Here is an 8637-nt window from a genome sequence, read left to right on the forward strand (position 1 = left end):
ATTATTACAAGTAATACAAAATACAGCAACCTACAAACCAATAAGACATAGGCAAACATGAGCATCAAACTGTATTTACAGAATCCCAAACAAGTCCAGAATAGCAAAAGTAATGTATAGTCCAGAGGTACAGTAAATGAAGAAAACATAGGGATGGGTGGTGCTGTACACTCCCCTGACCAAACTGACAAATCTTAAACTGTATGAAATCTTCAGAGGTGAACAAGTAGGCTTGGAATAAACTCCACTACTTTCATTAATGCTGCAAAACTGGATCTTAGCTTTGTAATCTATTTGCTGGCTGGAAATTCTTTATTATTGTTAAATGAGTAGATGGAATGTTTGAATAAAAAAGGTGCCCCCACCAGTCATCCCATGGACAGGGTCACTAATAAACAAACATACAAAATATAGTATGTTACCCACAAAACCTGACCACGTCCCACAAGTAACTGCTTTTAAAAAAAAGCCCCAATTATTTTGGAAATCTAATAACAGGAATCATACTTTTTTTGTTCTCATTATTGACTGGAATATGACAACACAGGAAAATGTTGATAACTCAGGGCAAACCAAAAAATATTTAGCATATTGCTTTGTTTCCACAATCATCAGGTCAAAATCACTCTCTAGAAAAAAAATACTCTACAGAATAGTGTAGTTGCTGAAGTAAGGCAAATTACTTGGCACAGAGCTTGGCTTGTCGGAATGAATGTTTAAATTAGTTCAGGACATTCAGCTCGTAGGCTCTATGGAGAGCAGCTTACAAGCCAAAGAAAGTTTTTGAGCTTTGTGCTGCGCAGGGAGTGGGTAGCACCTCACTCCAAAGAGAGCAGATTATCAGCTTTCAGTTGACAAAAAGAAGAGATCGTCAGCTTCATTTTCCCCAAAGAGAGTGCATTGTCTGCTTTTTGGCTCCCCAAAGAGTACAGATCTTCAGCCATCAGCAACCCCCCAAAAAGAAACAGAATAATTGAAAGCAGGTAATTTTAAAGGAAGGTTGTAACTTCTGGAGATTAGATCAAGGTCACCAGTTACAGAACTAGTGCCTGCTTATAGAAGTGCTATTTTGTCCAACACCTCCAGGTATGTTCCGTGAACTGCCATAAGGCAAAGGTGAATGTCAATTTGGGTACCTTTTTGTCTAAAGGAGCCTCTGCAGAGGTGTCAGCTCAAATCTGATTTACACCTTTGTTATCAGATGAAGTTCAGGGCTAAGCAAACTGTTCATTTCAGCCTCAGTTCAGCTGTTTACTCTGGAATAGTGGGTTGTTACAGCTGGGTTTTGCATTCCATGGATATTGTTGTCTTAACAGGCCTTATGTGCCAGAACACTGCCCACTTTGTTTTAAATATTTGCCCATTTGAAGTTGATGTCTTTTTAAGCATTTCATACTTTAAAACATAAATAGGCATTAGGCATGGTATCCTAAAGTGTCCTCAAGGCAAAGTTCCACAGTATACCTGTTGTCCAAGACTATTAAAGTCTAAATTCAGTGGTACCTAAGCTAGTATATCGCAATATTCCATTGCTTAAATTTGATCACGTTACTAAAGAAGTTGCAGATGTAAATGAGTGTTTAACCATTTATTTTCTGCATTGCTGGGTTCATGTATTACTGTAACTATTCCATGCCATTTAATGTTTTCATTTTTGACATCATTCACTTCAAAGGTGTGTGAGTTGGTGCTAAAATGCACAGCTTTACTTTTTTCTGAATTTGTAGAGACTCATAAGTATCCTCACAAAGACTAGCATTAGGCTTGTCTTCCCTGTTACCCAATTATGAGAACTCCTAAGAATTCCTTTTTTTTCTCTCCATCAGGAAGTGGGTCTCCAGTGTTCTGTATTGTAGGGTTAACTCAGGGTGTTTGGATTGCTTCATCTAATGATACCCACTAAAGGTCTAAAAATTTTGAAGTATCCAGTACTTCATGGTGTAGTGCTAATACATCAGAGTGAACTAGGGCTTGGAACTTGGAATAAAATGGTGCCATTTAGTAACACAATGGTGTTAACCAAATTATGTTTGTTATGTATTATCGACGACTTCTAGTGTGATGAGCTGACTAGCTATTTAGGAAGCACCTTCTCAGCTATAGCTTCATGACTTCACTTTCTTTTCTTATCTTCGAACTCTGTTTTGTATGGTACACATTCTTAATACACCATTAGCTTGTTTCACTATTAGGATTGTAAATAGAAGAGAATCTGTATCAGATTTTTACCACTAAGATGTTTCCAACTCTTTAGCAGTGTAGGATTTTGATGATTAATAATCAATAAGATGCTCGCCCAGGAGGAAGCCATAGATTTCTGATGTGCCAAAAAGCCATTGAGATAGTTCCGGGGGAAGATGTGGAATTGGTGCAGAACTACAAGAGCCTGATGGTTCTGTACAAGAAGAGCCAGAGCAGACTATACTTACTAATGAGACACAGGTCTTTTGATGTGTGCAGCAAGCTGCTGGACATGTTCTACCAGTCCATAGTAGCCAGTGTGGTGTTTGTCTGAACAAACTTAGCAGGAAAGTCTGCTTCGTCACAAGGTCAACCCTGGACACACTGAAAGCTGTTAAGGGAAAGAGGGTAATGGCAAAATTGGATCTGGAAAAATCCCCTTCAAGAGGTGCTCTCTTGAAGCACTTTTAGACACAGGCTCATAACACCACGGTGTGCTAAGAAGCACCTCTGGGGGTCTTCTGTGCCCACTGCCATCAGGCAATTCAATGCTACCACCTGATGAATTTATGATTAATTGATTGATTGGATGTATTGTCTTTCCTGTGAGTCTGTATTTCCCATGGGACTAATAAAGTTTATCTAATCTAGTATAATCCAATAATTTGACAAGGCTCTAAGTTTATTTACCTTAACTTTCTGTGTTGTAGGAGACAGGTCTCCAATCGTTAGACTTAAATCTAGGTGACTGAACACACTCATTTTAAGAAATAATACAATTTATTAATAAACACAAGGATTATAGAAATATGATAACTGCAGATGCATGTTGACATACAAGGCTGCAATGCCCACTTTGTCCTACAGCAGCGAAGGGTGACCTTTGTCACAGGAAGGCCTCACCTGCTCACATCTGGGTTCACTCATATTACTTTTGAGGTTCCATCTGTCTTCCTTGGGCAGGTAGGCACTCAGTCCACAGGTGAAATTACAGTTTACTGTAACATTTGTTTCCTGTGGAAGGATTCCCCACTGACTTATTCAGTCCTTATGAATTCAAGACCAGGGAAAGACAATGCCTGTATTCTGGAACAGACCAATGTGCTTATCCAGGCCTGGATCAATCTTGAGTAATTTGATGGATTAAAGGGTATAACATAATTTTGGTAAATTACAGAATAATTAAAGCAATGAATGGTGTTTTTGGTAGACTCTGATTTGGGTACTGACTGCTCAGGATTCAATTCAATATATTTTTCTATAGAACTCTTCACTGAATGCATTTCTCAAGTAAAATGCAAGTATACATTGTACAAATTGCTAAATACAGAATTATTGCACATTTAAGATATAGATTTGTTTAAAAACACAGGAAACAAAGTAGTTTGAAACGGATTAACATAAACGTAAACCAACAATATCTGTATTTTAATTAGCTATGGCCAGCTGATAATGGAAAGGAGGCGAAAGCAGAGGTTATGTTTAAAATTGTGAAATTGAAACATTAGAACAATCTAGATCAGTGTTTCTCAACCTTGGTTCTTGGGACCCACTGTGACCGCAGGTTTTAGTTCCAACCAGCTTCTGTTTTTAATTGGAATCCTTGGCTAATTAAGTGATGTGTTATTTCCCAAGTTCTGTGTTTTGGGAACAATATAGAAATTAGAAAACTAAGTTTGGTAAAATATACAGTCACATGAAAAAGTTTGGGAACCCCTCTCAGCCTGCATAATAATTTACTTTCAACAAAAAAGATAACAGTGGTATGTCTTTCATTTCCTAGGAACATCTGAGTACTGGGGTGTTTTCTGAACAAAGATTTTTACTGAAGCAGTATTTAGTGGTATGAAATTAAATCAAATGTGAAAACCTGGATGTGCAAAAATTTGGGTCCTCTTGTAATTTTGCTGATTTGAATGCATGTAACTGCTCAATACGGATTACTTGCAACACCAAATTGGTTGGATTAGCTCGTTAAGCCTTGAACTTCATAGACAAGTATGTCCAATCATGAGAAAAGGTATTTAAGGTGGTCAATTGCAAGTTGTGCTTCCCTTTGACTCTCCTCTGAAGAGTGACAGCAAGGGATCCTCAAAGCAACTCTCAAAAGATCTGAAAACAAAGATTTGGTCTTTATTTCGCCTTATACAATTTCTTGTATTAGGAATTTGTTAGTTTTCACATACCTCTTGAGATCAGAGCTCAGGGTCAGCCATTGTACAGCACCCCTGGAGCAATTATAGGTTAAGGGCTTTGCTCAAGGGCCCAGCAGAGTAGGATCTGTTTTGGCAGTGACGGGGATTCGAACTGGCAACCTTTGGGATACCAGCGCAGATCCTTAGCCTCAGAGCCACCACTCCGCCCTATATCATGGTTTAAGGAATGTAATCAGGAAATGGAAGGCCACAGGCACAGTTGCTGTTAAACCAACCCAGGTCTGGCAGGCCAAGAAAAATACCAGAGCGGCATATGCGCAGGATTGTGAGAATGGCTACAGACAACCCACAGATCACCTCCAAAGACCTGCAAGAACATCTTGCTGCAGATGGTGTATCTGTACATCGTTCTACAATTCAGCGCAATTTGCACAAAGAACATCTGTATGGCAGGGTGATGAGAAAGAAGCCCTTTCTACACACGCCACAAACAGAGTCGCTTGTTGTATGCAAATGCTCATTTAGACAAGCCAGATTCATTTTGGAACAAATTGTTTTGGACTGATGAGACAAAAATTGAGTTATTTGGTCATAACAAAAAGCGCTTTGCATGGCGGAAGAAGAACACCACATTCCAAGAAAAACACCTGCTACCTACTGTCAAATTTAGTGGAGGTTCCATCATGCTGTGTGGCTAGTTCAGGGACTGGGGCCCTTGTTAAAGTCGAGGGTTAGATGAATTCAACCCAATATCAACAAATTCTTCAGGATAATGTTCAAGCATCAGTCACAAAGTTCAAGTTAAGCAGGGGTTGGATATTCCAACATGACAATGACCCAAAACACAGTTTGAAATTTACAAAGGCATTCATGCAGAGGAAGTACAATGTTCTGGAATGGCCATCACAGTCCCCTGACTTGAATATCATCGAAAATCTATGGGATGATTTAAAGCAGGCTGCCCATATTCAGCAGCCATCAAATTTAACAACTGGAGAGATTTTGTATGGAAGAATGGGCAAAAATACGTTCTTCCAGAATCCAGACACTCGTCAAAGGCTACAGTAGGCGTCTAGAGACTGTTATATTTGCAGAAGGAGGCTCAATTAAGTTTTGATGTAATATCTCTGTTGGGGTGCCCTGTCTAATTTTGTTATGATGCATATTGCATACTTCCCGTTTATCCAATAAACTTAATGTCACTGCTGAAATACTACTGTTTCCATAAGGCATGTCATATATTGAAAGGAAGTTGCTACTTAGAAAGCTCAGCCAGTGATAAACAAAAATCCAAAGAATTAAGAGGGTTTTCCAAAATTTTTCATATGACTGAATATATATATATATATAGTAAAAAAGAGAACACCAGCGCATAAAGATTTGGGGTGTTTAGCCCCGTATACTGCAACAAAAAATGGGTCAATAGTTCCATAACTGAAAGACATAAAAGGATAGGTAGACGGATAATTTATGGGGTCGGACTGGAAATTAAACAGTGGGATGCTGGGAAAATCGTGGTGCTGGATGGGTGGCTGACGTCATTACATGGGGACCAGGGGGAAAAAAGGAACCCGGAAGTGTTGCTGCTCTTTGGATTGTTCGGGCAGTATTACAGCATGGGAGCCTTGTTCTTTCTTAGAAAATAAGAAGAGAGAGGTTAGTATGCTGCCTTGGTTCCCTGGCATGACTTGTCACAGTGCGTGTCGGGTCCTTAAATTGCTCCCCATGCACGCGTGCGTGATTTGACCTCCCCTTCAGCCCAAACCAACGAGTCGGGCGACCTGAACCGAGAGGTCGTGAACTCGTGAGAGTGCATCAGCGTTGTCTTCAAGGTTACTTCGATAATAAGTGACGGTGAACTTATACGGCTGCAGGTCCAAAAACCACCTGGTAACCCAAGGATTCAAGTCCCTGTGAAGGGCCATCCACTGGGTGCCATGGTCCGTCACCAGGGTAAACTCCCGGCCCAGCAGGTAGTACCGCAGGTAAGTTACCGCCCACTTCATGGCATACCTTGTCTCCCGGTCCAACAGCTTCAGACTCAGGTAAATGATGGGGTCTTCGACACCATTGACGCTTTGGCTCGTTATGGCACCAAGACCTGTGTCCGAAGCGTCGGTCTGGAGGATAAAAGGAAGCGAAAAATTAGGTGTTCTCAAAACAGCTGCCATTGTGAGGGCCATTTTTAAGTCACTGAATGCCCGTTCCGCCAATTCGTTCCATACCACATGCAAAGGGGCCCTTTGTCAAATCTGTCCAAGGGGCAGCCCTCTCAGAAAACCAAGGTACAAACCCACGGCAGTAACTCGCTAATCCTAAAAAGGCTTTCACCTGCTTTTTGACTATTGGACAGGGCCATTCCAGGATGTCTTTTATTTTGGAGCACTGTGGTTTCACCAACCCTACTTCTACCAGGAAGCCCAAATATTTGGCTTCGTTCAACCCGGAAAAAACACTTCTGGGGATTGACGCGTAACCCAGCTTTCGCAAGCGTCAGGAGAACAGCGTAAACCTGCAATACATGTTCCTCCCAGGTGCTGGAAAAAATGACCACGTCATTGAGGTAGGCGGCACAATAGGACTGGTGAGGCCGTAGCATCTATCTACCAGATGTTGGAAGGTTGCTTGCGCCCCGTGCAGCCCAAATGGAAGTACCTTGTACTGTCAGTGTCCACTAGGAGTGCTAAATGCTATTTTCTCTCTGGCAGATGCCATTAAGGGAATTTGCCAGTAACCCTTCATCAGGTGGTCAAGTAACAGGCCGTGCCCAGCCTCTCAAGGAGCTAGTCCACCCGGGGCATGGGATAGGCATCAAATTTGGAGACCTGGGTAAGATGTCTGAAGTCATTACAGATTCTCCATGAGCCGTCTGGATGATGATGATGATGAGGATGATAGGACTGGACCAGGGGCTATGACTCTCCTCAATAATGCCCATGTCCAACATCCGTTGAACCTCTAGTTCCACCTCAGCACCTTTTGCCTCCAGGAGGCGATAGGTTTTTACCTGACGACCACCCCCGGGTCTGTCATGATCTCATGCTAAATCAGCGAGGTGCTTCACTGACCACTTCCGAGACAGACAGGATTGCACTTTCGAGCTCCCATCGCTGGTGGGAAGTCAAATTGTGGCCGAGGTTAAGTGTGTGTTTTTCAGAGAAAAGGGAGAGGGGGGGCCGGAAAGAGGGTGCTCTTCCCTAACTTTCCACGGCTTCAATGAGTTAATGTGATACATCCTCTTGCTCGGTCAACGGTTTGGTTGACTTACCAAATGATCGATGAGCCCTTTTCTCTCTTTAACCTCGTATGGACCCTGCCAATGGGCCAGCAATTTCGAGTGGGAGGTGGGCACATGCACCAGTACACGATCTCCTGGTTGAAATTCATGCAGGGAGGAGTTTTGGTTGTAATTCCAGGCCTGTACTGCTTCAGCCTTGGACATGTGCTCTTTAAGCAGAGGCCGAATTTTATCCAATCTATCTCGTATTACAGTATTACAGCGGTGGAGCCTCTTTCTTTCTGAGAAAATAAGAAGAGAGAGGTTAGTACGCTGCCATTGTCACAGTGCGTGTCAGGTCCTTAAACTGCTCCCCATGCACACGTGCATGACAATATATATAGTTATATAAAACATAGTTTACTGTCAAATAATGCAAAGAGTACGCAACACGTGTTTCGCCCTTATTTGGTCTTATCAGGCGTACACACTCCACTGCACCCCTCACGTTGATCGAACCTCAGACGACCACATGTGTTACCTGGTAGGTAACCACCCATACAATCAGATCAAGACTCGACTACCGATGCTATATATATATATATATATATATATATATATATATATATATATATATATATATATACAGTATACTAATAAAAGGCAAAGCCCTTACTCACTCACTCACTGACTGACTCATCACTAATTCTCCAACTTCCTGTGTAGGTAGAAGGCTGAAATTTGGCAGGCTCATTCCTTACAGCTTACTTTTAAAAGTTAGGCAGGTTTCATTTCGAAATTCTATGTGTAACGGTCATAACTGCAACCTACTTATGTGCATATATACCGGCCATAGCCTGCAGGTCAGTCACCGTGTGAGGCGGAGTTGCGTCCCTCATCGTCACGCCTCCTACGTGAACGGACTGTGAACGCAGTACGTAAAGAACAAAGAAGAGCTCCAAAGAGCACTGAAGAAAAAACGCATTACACAATTGAGAAGGCAGCAAAAGAATATCAAGCGAGTGATGCATACAAGCATATTCATAAGTGCAGCTACTGCGGGAACAAAGCACAGTGTAAACC

Source organism: Polypterus senegalus, chromosome 6 (genome assembly GCF_016835505.1).
Source record: "Polypterus senegalus isolate Bchr_013 chromosome 6, ASM1683550v1, whole genome shotgun sequence".
Classification (NCBI taxonomy): Eukaryota; Metazoa; Chordata; class Cladistia; order Polypteriformes; family Polypteridae; genus Polypterus; species Polypterus senegalus.